Source organism: Podarcis filfolensis (assembly GCF_964270895.1).
Source record: "Podarcis filfolensis genome assembly, chromosome: 4".
NCBI lineage: Eukaryota > Metazoa > Chordata > Lepidosauria > Squamata > Lacertidae > Podarcis > Podarcis filfolensis.
Window position 1 is genome coordinate 47,069,299 of NC_139607.1, and position 15,164 is coordinate 47,084,462.

Genomic DNA, 15,164 nt, shown 5'->3' on the forward strand with positions numbered 1-15,164 from the left:
TAAAAACTTCCGAAGTGAAAGTGCGCAGGAGAGAGGGTACTGCAGAGCAATGAGCAAGACTTTGCGCCCGGGTAAAGGGCGTCCGAACAGGCTGGCAGCTTTCGCCTGAGCAGCTCCGCGCCGGAAGAGAGCCGCTCACCCCCCTCCCCCGATCTCCAGGCTCTGGCCTTGAGCTGCACCTTTCTCTCCGGGGTTGGCGAGGGAATTTCCCCGCGGCCCAGACTCGGGCTCCTGGCTGTTCGGCCTTCTCAGAAGCCGCCTGTCGCAGTTCCTTTCTTGGAGCGAGCGGGATCAGCAACTGCGGGTGACGAGAAAAGAAAACCCTTGTAAACCCCAGCTTGGCGTGCGATTAGTCATCCCCAGAGTTCCCCTAAGTCAAAGAAAACTTGGCAATCCCCCAAAGCCGGAACCGTTAGGAGGGGCTACGCCTCCTGTTTCCCCATCACCACCAGCAACCCCCTCCTCCTAGGAAGGGCACGGTAGGGGCTGGGGAGCTGGCGGGGAGCAGTGTGCGTTTCTGCCGCCGCCGCCGCGTGTGTCAATGCTCCTGCCGTCTTTCAAACGTTCGCGAAAGGTTTTCATCTTGGCAGCCAGATTAGCAACTAACGAAGTTCGGCGGCTGCAGCCCACACGACTTTAGTTGCCTGCGTTTATCCTTCAATAAAAGCCGATTCCTTTATTAGAAACAGGAGGCGCGTCTCCTACCGCCCCTCTCAAATCCCAACTGGCGAGGCGCAGCCCGACACCTCTCTACCCGCCCTCCTCGCCCCATCGATTCCCCTCTGGCAAAGCCACCGCCAAGCCCTCCCGACGCCGGTGGCTGCCCCTGCTTCCACACTGGGGCCGGCCAGCAAGGCACACGGAGCCCCTGCCAGCCTCTCCTCCCTGGTGCAGGGAGTTAGTAACCCACAGCACACCCTCGATCGCGGGGGAGGGGGGCAGCCAACGTCTCCCTTGAAATCTCCCCTCGGGGGAGGCAGCCAGCCCGAATCTGCAAACTATTAATCCCTTTCTCACCAGGGGCAGCCAAACTACTAGTAGCAAATCCCCCGCTTCCCTGGGGCAAAGGTTTGAAATCCGTGGCTCCCCCCCCCCCGCAAAAAAACAAAACACAAAACCCCCACACTCAAATCCTCTTCCCTTCCCCCATTCTCTCCCCATAGGTATAACCAATCTATTCATTTCTAAGACCATACAAACACACACCGCTCCCTAGCAAGGCATCCAACACCTCCATCATCCTAACCAGCCCCCCCCCCCCGGAGCACCTTCGTTCTTCCTTCGAGAAAAGTCGCTTCCTTTATTAGAAACAGAAGGCACGCCTTACCCCCTCCGCAACCCCCTCCAATTAAAAAAAACACACAAAAAACCCCAAACCTCGGGCGCAACCGCCCCCGCTTTCCCACCCCTAATAGCAGGGGGCCCTCCCCTTCTCAGGCGAAGCTAACACGCCCTTCCCTCTCCCTCAAATCCCTCATTACCAGGCACAGCCAACCTCCCTCCCCTCCCGAAGCGCAGCCAACCACCCATCAAATCCCCCTTCGCCAGGCGCTGCTCCCGCTCCCTCCCTCCCTCCCCTCCCCCCGCATCAGCAGGTCTGAGAGGCAGCAGCGACGTATTTGCTTGTGCTCGTTCGCCAGCGCGGCCAGATTGAGCGAGCGAGGCTGCGAGGTTTTCCCGGGCGCCGCCGGGAGAGCTACGCTTGCTCTGGATGCCAACGGGCTCCCTGCCTATCCCTCGTGCTCCGCAGCGCGCTGGAGGCCCTGGGGAGCTTGTCGGTGCCAAAGCGAGGGCAGAGCCCGAGCCGCGGCTACACGGCCGCTGTTGTGCGAAACGCCATTCGGCAAGCTCTGCTCGCAAAGCAGGCAGGTGATTCTGCCGAGCACAATGAAAGAGACCCTTTTCCCGGTTTAAACGGCGCTGAGCTGAAGCGGCTGGCTGGCTGGGGGCAGGGAAGAGAGCGAAGCGAAAGCGCTGGGAGGCCAGCTGCGGTGGCGATACCCTCCGCGAAGCGGTTTGGCCACGTCCCGGGGCGGCGGGACAAGCGAACTGATGTTTTCCTGCGGGGAACGCGGCGGCTCTCGCCGAGTCCTCCTTGGCGCAGGCCCCAGAGCTCGCGGTACAGCGAAGCCTGCCCCGAGGGCGGGAAGAGGCGCGAGGAACAAAGCCCGGCGGCAGCCACCTCAGCCGCCCCAGGGCTGGCTGGCTGGCTGGCGGGGGAGGGCTAGGGAGGAGCACTTGGGAAACGCCACCCGGGCGGGCGCGGGCCTGGCAGGGCTTCCGAGGCCTTCGCCGCGGGGAGCGAGGAGACCCCTTGCCGACGGCCAGGCTAAGCCGGGGGGGGGGGGGAGGAGGGCGCGAAGACAGGCCTCTCCAAAGCGGGAAGTTGCCGCTTGGCTGCCCTCCCTGGCGCGTCGCCTCGCTCCTCTCCTGAGGCCAGGGGCCTCCGCCGCCCACGGTGAGAACCGAAAGGGGGCCAGCCGGCAGTCTCGGCAGCGCGGGGGTGGGAGAGGGGAAACCCAGCCACGGCGTCTGGAGACAGCGCTGCCTCTAGGCCCGGCGCGGGCCTCCCGCTCTTCTCGCCGCAGCGCTCGCTCGCCCAGCCGACGAGGGCGAAGAGAGCTGCTCTGAAGAAGCGGGCTCGCTGCGCAGCTCCGCACCAGCCACGGCTGGGAGCGGGAGGCCAGCGCGGGAGGCTGGCGGAGCGTCGGTGGCGGCTGCCGCCTGCTCTATGCCTTGCGCGGCCCTGAGCTTCCACCTCTCGGCCTGCCTAAGGGCGCGCTTTGCAGAGCGAGCGAGGCAGACACAGCCGCCGCCGCCGCCGAGTGAGGCAGTCAGTCTCTGGTCCTGCTGCGTGACACGAAAAGATGGCGCTGCCTCGTCTTCCCTCCCCCTCCAGCAGCCTCCTTCCCTCTCGGCTGCCACTTCCTTCCCAGCCGCCTCGCCGGGCCGTTTTAAAAGGCTTTCCCTCATTTTTTTTTATTTTTGCAGCCGGACACTAGTGGGTCTTCTCTCTTCTGCCTTTTCTCCCTGGCTCAGTGTCCTTGTTCCCCGCTCCATTTGGCTTGTTAACTTTCCTTCTCTTCCCCCTCCCCCAGCCCGCTTTTAATGTCAAGCAGCTTGACGCGTGGGGGAGGGGAGCAGGGGGAGCCGGTGGACAAAGCCCGAGAAGCGAGAAAGGAAAAGTTCCGCCGCGGCCTCCCTCCCTCCGTCTCCGCTCTCCGCCCTCCTCCGTTTCCTCTCCCCCTCCGCCCCCCCCCCCCCCCGAGCCACCAGGGCGGGGAGGCCAAAGAGCTCGGAGCGGGTGGGGTGGGGGCTGCTCGAGACTCCCCGGGAGCAGGAAGGAAACCTCGCCAGAGAGTTTTGGCTGAGTTTCAGAGACACACACAAACAGAGAGAGAGAGAGACCCGAGCAGGAATCAAAGCCTTGCGGATTTGGGCTTCAAGCTGCTGCGAGCGCATGGAATAATGCGTCAGATTGGATCTGGGAACAGGCCGTCGATAAAGTGCCCTCTCCATCAGGTCCACCCCTACCGCTTCCCATTAACGGGACGGGGGAGGCAAAAGCCACCACACACTCTTCCGGTCATGGCAGCATTTTAGCTTCGCATCGAAGCCTTCCCCCCCCCCCCCCGCGTATCTTGGTGTGGGCTTCAATCCAGGGGTTCTTCCCTGCTTAGCGGAGTTGTGGGCTAGAGGCTGCCGTGGGCCCAAGTGGCTCTGGCTCTCTCTGCCTGCCAGCTTTTATGCGTCTGTGCCTCCCACCCCCCAGCCCTCTCTCCATCGTGCTCCCCTCTCCCCCTCTTCCCCCTTTCGGTTGTTTGATGTTGTTCACTTCCTCCCCACCCATCACCTTTGCTGATGGATGGAAGCGGGTTGGGCTGCTGGAAGGGAAAAGAAAAGAGTTGATGCGCCAACGGCGCACTACAGATGTCACAGCCGTCGGAGAAGTTTAACTGCCTGGAAATTCGGTCACAAAAGGGAGAACGAACGAGCAGCCCTTTGAATCGGTTCCAAACTACCTCCCCCCTCGCCCTGCTGCTCAAACCCCAGAAATCCCCCGCCCCCCGTGTACACGCAACGCAGTCAGATTTGCCCTAAAGTGCTAAGAAAATTTTTTGTTTTGTTTTTGTGAAGACTGCAAATGAAATTCAGCGTGGCGGTCGCCTATTTTAAGGGCCTGATAATTGCACGTCGTGGTACTGGGATGCTGCTTAAAGAGGCGAAAAGGCCTCGCGTGCTCTCTCTTTACCAGCCCCAAATATGCGGACAAGTCAGCGGTGAGATCCGACTCGCTCCCCACCCCACTCCCTCCAAATTGTCGCATAAACATAATACATGAGATTGTAAATCTGCTGGTTTGTGTGTGTGTAAATTAAACGTTGCCAGAGCTTTGCCTTGTCTGCCAGCGCTTCGTAGCGGTCTGTTTTAAAGAGGAGCAAATATTTTCCTTTTGGGATAGAAAATGCAAAATTAGGAAAAGACTGCCACCCAGAACCACATCCCAGTTAATTAGAAATCGATAAATCGTAGCAAGAATGTCTATAGTAACTGGGGGGGGGGCGCCGTTTGCATACACTGATTTCAGTGAGATTTACGTACTTCTAGGTAGTGTGTTTTGGATCCAAGCCGGTGGTGCAGTTTTGTTCCAGGCAAGTGCCCATCGTCTCTAAAGGCAAACTGATTTCTTAATTGTTTTTGCTGCTTGGTCTGATTGCCAGTTAAATGGAGTATCCATCGTTGTGAATGTGCGTACAAAAGTGGAAGGGGCCAGATTTGGTTGTTTGCGACTGACAAGGTCAGGAAAATTCTGACCTCTGATCAGATGCGCTCGAGAGGCGCATGAGTGACGTCCGCCAGCATGTTAACATTTAGCAGTGAGTGGAGCAAGTCTTCCATTTGTGCTGAAGAAATGGGGCAGGAGGCTTTCAGGAGCTCTATGCTTCTTCATTTCGAGACGATTGATTTTTGCTGCCAAGGCACCCGGGTCGCAAACGCAGTTGCTCTTTCACCTCCAGACACACGTAATGAGAACCGTGTTAGTCGAATCCCGCCACCCGCTCAGAATGCAAATGTAATTTTAGCCTGATTTCCAAACAGAAATTATCTCGAGAAGCCTCAGGGGCTGTGGTCCTCAAGTACGTTGTTTGGCAAGAAGAAAGGCGGACCAGGAAATATCGTATTTCCTATTGTTATTTTGAAGTAGTTATCTGATTCCTAGCAGTTTGCAAAGGGGGTTCTGTGCATTAAACTCTTGGGATGACGCGGGAATTCCGTCTTGTCTCGAGAGAAATAACGTTTGTCCTTCATATTCTCATTTGTTTTTTTGTTTTCTCTTTACGTTTGCTTGATCGTGGTCAAATTTGAGGAGCGAATTCAGGTTTGCATGGTGATTTGACAGTGGGAATGCGGAGAAGCGTCTTTCTTGTACCTGTTATCTCGCTCCGGATTGAATATTAACAGACATCAGCCTCCTGCGGTCGGTCCCGAGGCCTTGCCTTCTAGACCTTTGTCTGCTTTTCTAAAGGCAAGCAGGCACCAGGCACTTTCCTCTTTAAATGCACTGGGGCTAATCGGATTACAGTGGGGCCGATGGGGAGGAGGAGGAGGAGCGGGAGAGCCAATTCTGACTATTTAGAAAGCGGGCGCAGGGGTCCCCCAAGGCCGCAGTACCTACCTACGCGGGCCCGTGGTTTGGCCGAAGGTGTTGATTTCTTTCTCCAGCGGCGTTTGGTTTGACTTCCTAACCCAGGAGGGTTAAAGGACTTCCACCACGTGCTAATTAAATCGCAAGTTCTTGCTGGCACTCTTGCAGCCGAAACGCATTCACTGGGAAGCCCGATCCACCGCTCTGCTAGATGAAAGTCCTGAAACCTAAGACTCCAGAAGCCTCGGGTGGCAAACCCTTTTGTGTGGAAGTAACTCTTATTCATTTCAGTGGAATGTAAGGATTAGGGGGAAATACTTTTTTTAAAATTGAAATGAATGACACTTCCAAATAAATGCGGCATAGGCTCTTCCTGCACTCCAGCAGCGATCTGTCGAAGTTCTCGGACTTAAATGGCTTGTGGATCGTTGGGAGGCAGTAACAGATGAGCAATGTCAAATAAATACCAAGTGGAGCTGTAAAGTAGAAGTTTGGAAGCGCCTTCCCTAGGCCAATTAATCTTACTGATGGGGGCGGGGGGGGTAGAGAGCACGTACCCGAGATCCCTTCAGGACTGAATTTGAAGCAGTGCTTAAAAACGCCAGCACGTGTTTTCAATATTTGGGCTCAGATCTGGTGCGTATGAGCTGGAGACAGATGTTTTCTTCCTTTTAGTCTTCTGAGGTCTGGAAGCAGGGCGATAGAATCTTCTTTCTTCGCGGGTGCGCACTCGTTTCTCTCCCACCCCGTCTGAGCGTTGTGCCAGTGCAGACAGGTTTTTCAGGTTTTAGCTGTGCTTCGTCAAAAAAACCTGCAAAGCCTGTTTGACCGGTGACGATGGTGCGTTCGCCACGGAAGGGTGGGGGTGGGCTCTTTGGTGCTACCTTGGGCTCCTTCAAATAAAACCATAGCCTAGCTCCAGGCTCATGGAGAAAGCTGCTTTTATTCCGTCCTCCTTTAACCACAAATCTTCTCCCTACTCCCTATGCAAAGCACACCCGGGACTGGGCACAGAGGCTTCCAGATCAGAGGGTGCGGCTCTCAAGAAGGACGGAACCCCAACACCTTACTTCGTGGTAAACAAGAAGGACCGTTCTAGTGGACTAGTTATCCCCACGATTAGGACGTCAAACGGAGGCTTCCCTGCTCATTTTTCCCCTTCAACATATGTTTAGCAGCGGTGTGTGACTCCAAACGGCCTGTGCGATTTGAGGAAGGGAGGGGAGGGGTGGTGGGAGAAGCAAGTATTCTGAATTAATTAATCCGGGGCGAAAAGGGCGTGATCCCCTCTGCACCCTCGCCGAGTCGGCATGGTTGCCAAGTGCAGGGGAGCCCCCAGCTCCCGGGCAGGCTGGTGAAAATAAGAGCCCCCGGGCCAGCTCTGCCTAGTAAACAGCGAGCGCGTTTGTGCAGGCGCGCCGAGTAAACAGTGCCTGGCAAACAGACCACCGGCTTGGCTGGGGCTGAAGCAGAAACCTTCCACTTCTCAGCACTTAGCAACCGAGCCAAGCGTTGCTCGCCCGCTCTTTCCCGGAGCCAGGCAGGCAGGCTCGATTTGATTTACTTTCTGGTTACGACGCAGAGATTTCGCCTGGCAGTTCAAGGGCAGGACAGGAATCGTGGAAGCGGAGTCTTGTGAACGGAAATCTCTCATTTACAAGGTTCTGCTCCGCCACCGAAAGCCACCCTCGAGCACATTTGTTCCGCACGCAGCTCCCTTTTATCTTCTCCACTCGCTCCCTCTTCCCACGTCTCGCACGGAGGGGGGAGGGAGGGAGCCGGTGGGGAACCGCAGCGCAAATGCTACAGGAGCGAGCGAGAGAGCTCTGCTTGGCCTCTCGTTTAGGCCCAGGGCAGGCGGAATGTAAATAGGAAAGCGAGCCCTGGCTCCACGCGTAGACTAGATTCTCCAAGGCCAGACAAACACAGCAGAGGCACGTGATCAAGCTGCCCTACGAGCCTGTAAAGGCAGCAGAAGATGAGAGCCAAGGATCTCCCCGCCACTTGGTGGGCTTAGAGGAAGGTGAGGGATGAGCAGGAGGACGTGCGTCTGACCAAGAGAGCCTGGCTGGCCTTGTGCAGACCCGAGAACTTGGCGCGCTAAATGAACACTTTTCGAGCCCCCCCAATCTGGCTGTTGGGTTGATGGGAATAGAAAATGGAGGCTTGGCATTATTGTGGTTTTCACTCAAAGGACTGCAGGGTCGTGTCAAAAACTTGTAATTAGGCCCTGCACTCAAACAGAAGGATAAGGTATTGATCTTAAAAACAGGAGCGGGAAGGCTGAGATAAATGAAACATGTTTTCAGTCCTCTCCTTAGGGGAGAAGCCTTGGATGTCATGCCCTGTGGAAAGCCAGTAGGCCTTCACTGCCAGTGTTTATCACTAAACCCAAATGGATATCACAGAAAAAGAAAACTGTAGAATGAACTCTCTATCAGAGATTAGGATATGAGGGTATGTTTTGCCTTGGCTTCCATATTTGGAGTTCTGAGATCCTCCAATCCTGCCCCCCTCCAAAAGGAAGTTTCAAAAAGCCCTCTAGCAGGGTTGTAAGGGAAAGGTAAAGGGACCCCTGACCATTAGGTCCAGTCGTGGCCGACTCTGGGGTTGCAGCGCTCATCTCACTTTACTGGCTGAGGGAGCCGGCGTACAGCTTCCGGGTCATGTGGCCAGCATGACTAAGCCGCTTCTGGCGAAGCAGAGCAGCGCATGGAAACGCAGTTTACCTTCCCACCGGAGTGGTACCTATTTATCTACTTGCACTCTGAGGTGCTTTCGAGCTGCTAGGTTGGCAGGAGAGCAGGGTTGTACCTGGTGCTTATTAGGTGGTGACTGCAGGTTTTTTTTTAGTGTTCCTGGAGTATGAAACTGCTAGGTAGTGGTAGTTCCTCAATACAGTGGTACCTCGGGTTACAAATCTTTCAGGTTACATACGCTTCAAGTTACAGACTCCGCTAACCCAGAAACAGTACCTCTGGTTAGGAACTTTGCTTCAGGATGAGAACAGAAATCGTGCTCCAGTGGTGCGGCAGCAGCAGGAGGCCCCATTAGCTAAAGTGGTGCTTCAGGTTAAGAACAGTTTCAGGTTAAGAACGGATCTCCGGAAGGAATTAAGTACTTAACCTGAGGTACCACTGAAATGGCTATGGCTTTTCCTTTAAAAAGAGAGTGGGTTGAGTTTCGAAACCCTGACTGATTACTTGCCCCTTTTGAATGGCCCCCAGTAATTCATTTTCATTCATAGGCTCCCATTGTCTTTTTCTCTGTCACATGCTTTGGGTGAGGAAACCTATCATTTCAAAGAGCAAGTTGAGAATAAAACTCACAAACTCAGTGCATATTAATTTCTTTGCATATTTTTTATTTTTAGTCTACAATTGTGCTCAGGGCCATGTTAGTAATTTTGGGTCTTGCTCAAAAAACCCATTTCCATTGGGAATCCTGCCACATAGTTATGAATACTTTGTACCATAGAGGAAAAGCAGGCTGTGTGAAATCACCTCCTAATTTTCCTTCTACAAACAAGAGCTAAAGCAATGGTGTCTTCTAAGCAAGAGAGAGTTTTAAACTCTACATAACACTCAATAAGCTAACAGTTTATCCTCAAGTCTTGAAAAGTTTATTCTGCCATCATTAAAATAATGTGCCTAGACAGGGCATTATTTCCCCCTTTTCTTTTTCTTTTTAAAATGAGACTGTGTTTAGAGACTGGCCACATAGTTGGTTTCTTTAATTTAAAGGAACACACACTGCCTAGTGAAGATCTATAATACAGATTCATACAAATATGTGAATATGCCACATAATCCAGTTATAGGAAGTTTTAAATTATTTGCAATGTCTTGGGAGGAAGCTGTGCAAGTCATAGGTGTGCTAAACATGGTGTATGCACATGTCACATAATAAGAGCACTGTGCAATCTACAATAGTACCTAATGGACTATACAGAGGGAGAAAAGGAACCAATTTTGCCTGTCCACTAGCACCTCTGGCATGTTCTCTGTCTAGGCTAGCCATATGACTTACCAAAATGGTCTTTACTTAGCTTTTGGCTAAATCCTGCATGGCACCTTTCCATATGCAACCTTTTGATTCAGAAGAATGTGTGTGTGTATAAAAGCATTCATTGGATGCCAAGATCCAAGTTTGGGGAATGCACTCTTTGGTGAGAGAACCCCAGCAGATATTTAAAATCACAAGATATGTAGCAAAGCAAAGCCTGGAAATTTAGGCAGTTAGACCTTTTAAAAATGCCTTTCCAAGTGAGTTCCAAAATAGTCTCCTATTCTGCCAATATAGGAAAATACCATATGTTTAGTAAGTTAAAAATGGTTTCCTTACAAACTCTCTAAAGGTCAGGTTCATGTGCTTTTCCATACATCAGTATGCACAGTTGCACAGACAGTAAAACTTAGTTTAGTTCCCAAGTGGTGAAATGATTTATATACAAACTCAAGAGTGGCTTGTTGAAAGCCATCCAATATGAGCTTGGACAACTAGCTCAGACTTCCTCACACATTGGGCTTGTTAGGTAGACTGAGGGGAACAAATGCTTGAATACCTACTCCCTCCAAAGGTGAGCTGAGCCTGGCAGGACAGCTTGCTCTATGCTTTTAACCCTTTCATGCATTAATTAGACTTAAGCATGTTGGTTCTATGACAGCTATCCTACATAATTGGGTTGAGGGGGTGATGGGAAATACAGTGTGCGTGCGTGCGTGCGTGCATGCATGCGTGCTAAAATATCTTGCCTGTGTTCAGTTCATTGTCAGTTAACGACACCAGTTTACCACAATTTTACCCAGAGTAGAGGGCATGCTGTAATTCTGCTTTTTGTCTTATTTAATCTGAAGCACACTTACTAGGAAGGAGTAAGCCCCAAGGGAAACCCCTAATATGTGTGTTTAGGATTGCATCCTTAAATAAAATAAACATTAGTGGTCCTATCATGTCCTTTACTCCATAGGGAAAGACTGTGACCAAACCGAAGGAATTGCTACTGAATTTAACCATAGTGGGGCTTATAAACAAAGGAAACAAAAAAAGCGTGCAGTATGGCCTTTTATCTCAAACCATTTGAACTACAAAAAATACCATTACTGTTGCAAACCAGGTGAACTACAACATAAGACTATCAGCTGAACTTGCAAGAATTTAATCATTCAATGTAATGTGAGTGTGGTATGAGACAGCTACTGGAGGATAACCAGTTGTGCTGTCCCTAAGTCACCACCTTAGTCCTCAAATCTGTTACTCTGGAATATAGTATTGTTGAAATGAGAAGACCCCAGAGTCAGCAACTTGCAGGTTTCCCCCCCCTACCATACCTTCTGACATCAGAAAAGCTTGTATATTTGACCTAGAGGCTTTTCTTCTCCTGCAGCCCTGTTTATAGTTTAACTTTCCATCCAGTTCATTAACAAGAAAAAGAGCTGCTTTTTCAGGAAAGGCAATGTTCCTAAGGACAGCAAAGTCCTTCCTTTTCCTTCTTGAAAATTCTCTACTTACAGGCAAGGCCATTCACTGCCTAATGACCAGAGTTTTTACCATAAGGCTGTGTGTGCTCCAGAGTTGGAAACCGCTAGCTAAGCGAGTCTATTTTTAATTCTTTTTGTCACAGGAGGCCTGGGTTATTTTTGTAACTACCACATCTCCAAATCCCCCCTCTCTGGCCTCCAAGAAGGTCTTGGAGCATGTCAGTAAGTATGCATCCTTACCCTAGATATTAAGATGGGCAGAAGTCCTAGATTTATGCCCAGCTTCTTAAGCAGCCTTGGCTTCTTAAGCTTTGAAATGCTGCAATTATGCAAATATTTGTGATGCTGTCCCCTTTGATCAAAACTTTCTCAAAATGATCCCTTTCCATTATGGAGCAGGAAAATGTATTTTGGCCATGTAAAGTGAGGTACAGAGCCCCTTGAACCTTTTTTTTAAAAAAACAAAAAACCAGAATCACACTAGTTTCTCATGCCATGCATTCCCACATTCCCCAAAGTTGAATGATAGAAAGGATTTCTACAAAAGGTGTCCTTCTCCCCACTCTTCATCAGGCCTCAGTTTTATCACAACTAATATGCAAAAAGTACAGGAGGTTTACAGTCTGCTTTTGTTTTCAGCTGAGGTCATCTAGTTGATATACCCCTCCAAGGGATGTATTGGGTGTTGGGGGATGGGTAGTACCTTTGGTCCCCACCCAGCACTCAGCTCTCACCTGTGGCTCCTAGAAGCTGTAAGCATGTGACAGCAGCTACACCCGGGGACATGGCTTCGACTGGCTAAACCAGGTGAAGGTAGCTGATGGGTGTCAAATCCTTGGCAAGTTAGGGACTTTCCCTGCATGGAAAGACAGGCTCTGATGGATTGAGAGGAGGAGAACAATAGTGGATCCAAAGGTCAAGAAGGTGGTTTTTGCACATGCTGTAGAGGGAAGTGAGGGGCAGATGGGGCTCATCGACCTGGGAAAGTAGCTCTGATCCTAAACCTCTGCTGCCTTGTGGGATATCCTCAGAGAAGAACAGGCTAAGGAGAAAACCCTACACAAATCTAGAGCGGAGTCCCTACAACGGTTGGATGGTGCCTTGTATGCCTCCTTCCACTGATGTCACTGAGACTAAACACGAGGCAAAATAGTTCTAGATAAATATGTGTTCATAAACATGTTCAGAAGGGCATTCTGCTGCCTGAGGATGGGGGTGGAGCTACCTGCCCCGGCACCTGGAGCGGCATGGGAGCGGGGCTAGCCACCTGCACGGCGAGCACAGGGGGGCACTGCTAGCCGCCCGCGACAGCATCATCTCTAGCGGTCCGGTGGGATTGGGGATGGCACGGCAATGTCACCCGCCCTCACAGCTGACCCCCCCCCACATCTGCCTTCCTCCGCCACTGCCTGAGGAAAGGCCAAGATGGCACCAATCCCCATTCCACATATAGAAAGAAGAAAGCCAAACTGGAAATCAGATATTACTTCAACACTGGGAACAAATAGCATCCACCACACCTGAAGGAAAGCCTTCTGTGACACACAGATCTGTCCCCAACACCAACACTTGCATCTATTCCCCAACACCTACCACCCACTCCCTGCCCACCCTCTAGCATCTGCTGCCTGAGGCCACTGCCCCATTCTTCCTAATGGTAGTGCTGGTCCTGAACATGATAACTCGGAAGGAAATGTCAGCTATGTTTTCATGACGCATCCAGCCATGCCTACCACAAGCTTGTATGCCTCCTTCTGGCAACTGCTGTAGCCATGCTGGTGTCAAATGTATTGCTCTGCTTTCCTTTGGACTACGTAAGTGAGACCGAGAGTGGGGTCTTGTTGTCTGGGCAGCCCAGGACCTTCATACACACTGCCTAAACTTGCACTCTGGGGAGGTCACTTCGGTGCTACTAATGCAGTAGTTTGACTTCCCCCTTGGAAGTGCAGTCCATTGTCTCTTGAGACAGACAGGTGCCAACAACATATCCCTCCAAGTGCATCACAGATAGATGTAATCCAATTCAATAAAGCTATTGATGATTTAACTAAATTTAGCAGGGCTATTGTCTAAATGTGCTGAAGAGTTATGTGACAGAACCAGACCACCTTAAGTCCAGCATGCCATCTTAACAAGTTTCTGCAGTAGCTTTAAAATGGATTGAATGCTGATTCAACTGGTTTGCTGATATTCTCTTATTCCTTTTCTGATTGACAAGGTAGGAAGCAGTCAGAGAAAATTTACTTCCAACTTTCTTCTCAGGCATACAGCCAACCTCTTTATCTAGTCTTTAGACTTACAAGGAGTGTTGAGGCAGTTGCTAGGTGCCATTTGCAGTTGTGGTACTGCTTGCTGCAACCAAGCCTCAGCCTACTGGGATGATTTTACTAGATCCAGGAAAGTAGGCTGCTGTGTTGCATTTAGCAGGTGATGATAGGACACAGTGCCAAAAGCCCCCACAAGCCAACTTGGAAATGCCTGTGGAGCCTATCCAGAAGTTGTCTAGAAATCACAGTGCACATATTTATTCTAGGATCCAGCAAATAGCTAGGGCGAAAATGTGGCTGTTTCAAAGAGCAGCCCAAATTGGAGTGTGTGCATCAAGGAAGGTGGAAGGAAAGAAGGGAAGATAATATGGGGGTGGAGGAAGGCACCAGGGAAAGGATCTTATGAAATATAGGCTCATGAATATGAAAACATGCCAGAATGCTATGTAGGCCTTCAAGGTGCCACAGAGCTCTTTGTTTTTGTAACAATGGACTAACACATCTTCTGTTCTGCCTAACAATGCTATATGTGCGTCATACTTTAACCACAAAACACATTATATAGACTTGCCTTTTGGCTAAATGACAATTGGAAAGCTTTAAAGCCACCTCTTGGTAGCACTGTGTTACTTTTTGTTTTAAACTGACAATTGCTGGCCACAGTTGTTGGCCATTAAAGTTTTCTTTTAACTAGGCATGGGTATGTTTGTACTGTATGGGTGGATGCATGGATTTAATAATATTTCTGTCCTACCTGTTGGTGTAAAATGGCCTCAAGGTGACTTATAATAACAAAGTACAATAAAGCTAATACAGTATAATAAATGCAATTACACCAACCAAACACAGAAATCCAGTAGATAAAGGGTCATTAAGCGATCACATATAGCACTAAACACCCCAGATAACGGGCTGGACTTTACTTGGTGCCTAAAAGGTAAGAGTTGATGCTCACTGAATGTGGGTTCCATAATTTGAGTGTCACCCAATAAAAATCTTCTCCGTTATTCTCCCATTCAACTTCAGAAGGTGGGGGGCACCTGGGGAAATGATTTCTACACATTATTTTGCTGGCTGGCAGGTTCAAATGCGAGAAGAAAAACCATTTTTATACCCCATCCCCACACCACTGAGGACTTTGAAGGCCAAAACTAGAACTTTGAACTGAACTTGGAAATTAACTGGGAGACAGTGAATGTATTTTAACATACCATGTGCACTGTGCGGTTGGCTGTGACAGTAGAACTTTATAGATGCGTTTCAGATATCTAGCCTGTATATTACTAGAGTTGACTAACGACGGTCCAATCATCTTGTCTCCAAAAGGTGTAGGCTCAATCAAAGTTGGTAAAAGTTATGGATGCCAACAGCAATTGTACATTTCATTTGTTTTCAAACAAATCTTTTTCTGCTTGAGCCTTCTAGGTGAGATACAAATTTAAATAAATATTGAATTGGAGATAGAGAGCATGCTTGCTGTTTCTGTTACTTCCCAGGGAGAGGAAGGCAAAGCAATCTGGCGTTTACTGGTGGGAGACAAAACTGAAACACTCCCAGGGATGACACCACTTCTGGGGGAAACTAAGGAAAGGAAATATTAGAAACAAGCTGATGAAGAATGGTAGTATCTCACTATTATTGAGAAAGCACCCGTACTGAGACCCTTTTCACTCAACAAAGAATCTTGTGACATGTTAAAGATTAACAGATTTATTGTGGCTTAAGCTGTTAGTTTTATTATTGTTAGTCTTATTGTGGCGTGATCTATTT

At 50.3% G+C, this 15,164-nt stretch overlaps 2 long non-coding RNA genes across 4 annotated transcripts in view; one reads left to right on the forward strand and one right to left on the reverse strand.

Annotated features, from left to right (window-relative positions):
* Window positions 1–15,164, reverse strand: part of LOC310762093 — a 73,470-nt gene that overhangs the window by 10,684 nt on the left and 47,622 nt on the right. The window lies entirely within an intron of this gene.
* The window catches only part of LOC310762100, a 54,556-nt gene continuing 41,630 nt past the window's right edge, over window positions 2,239–15,164 (forward strand). Inside the window, exon 1 of one of the 2 annotated variants that reach the window (XR_014547858.1) lies at window positions 2,239–2,458. This is a non-coding gene — a long non-coding RNA (uncharacterized lncRNA). The remainder of the gene's footprint in view (window positions 2,459–15,164) is intronic. The other variant, XR_014547859.1, reaches the window with a different exon arrangement.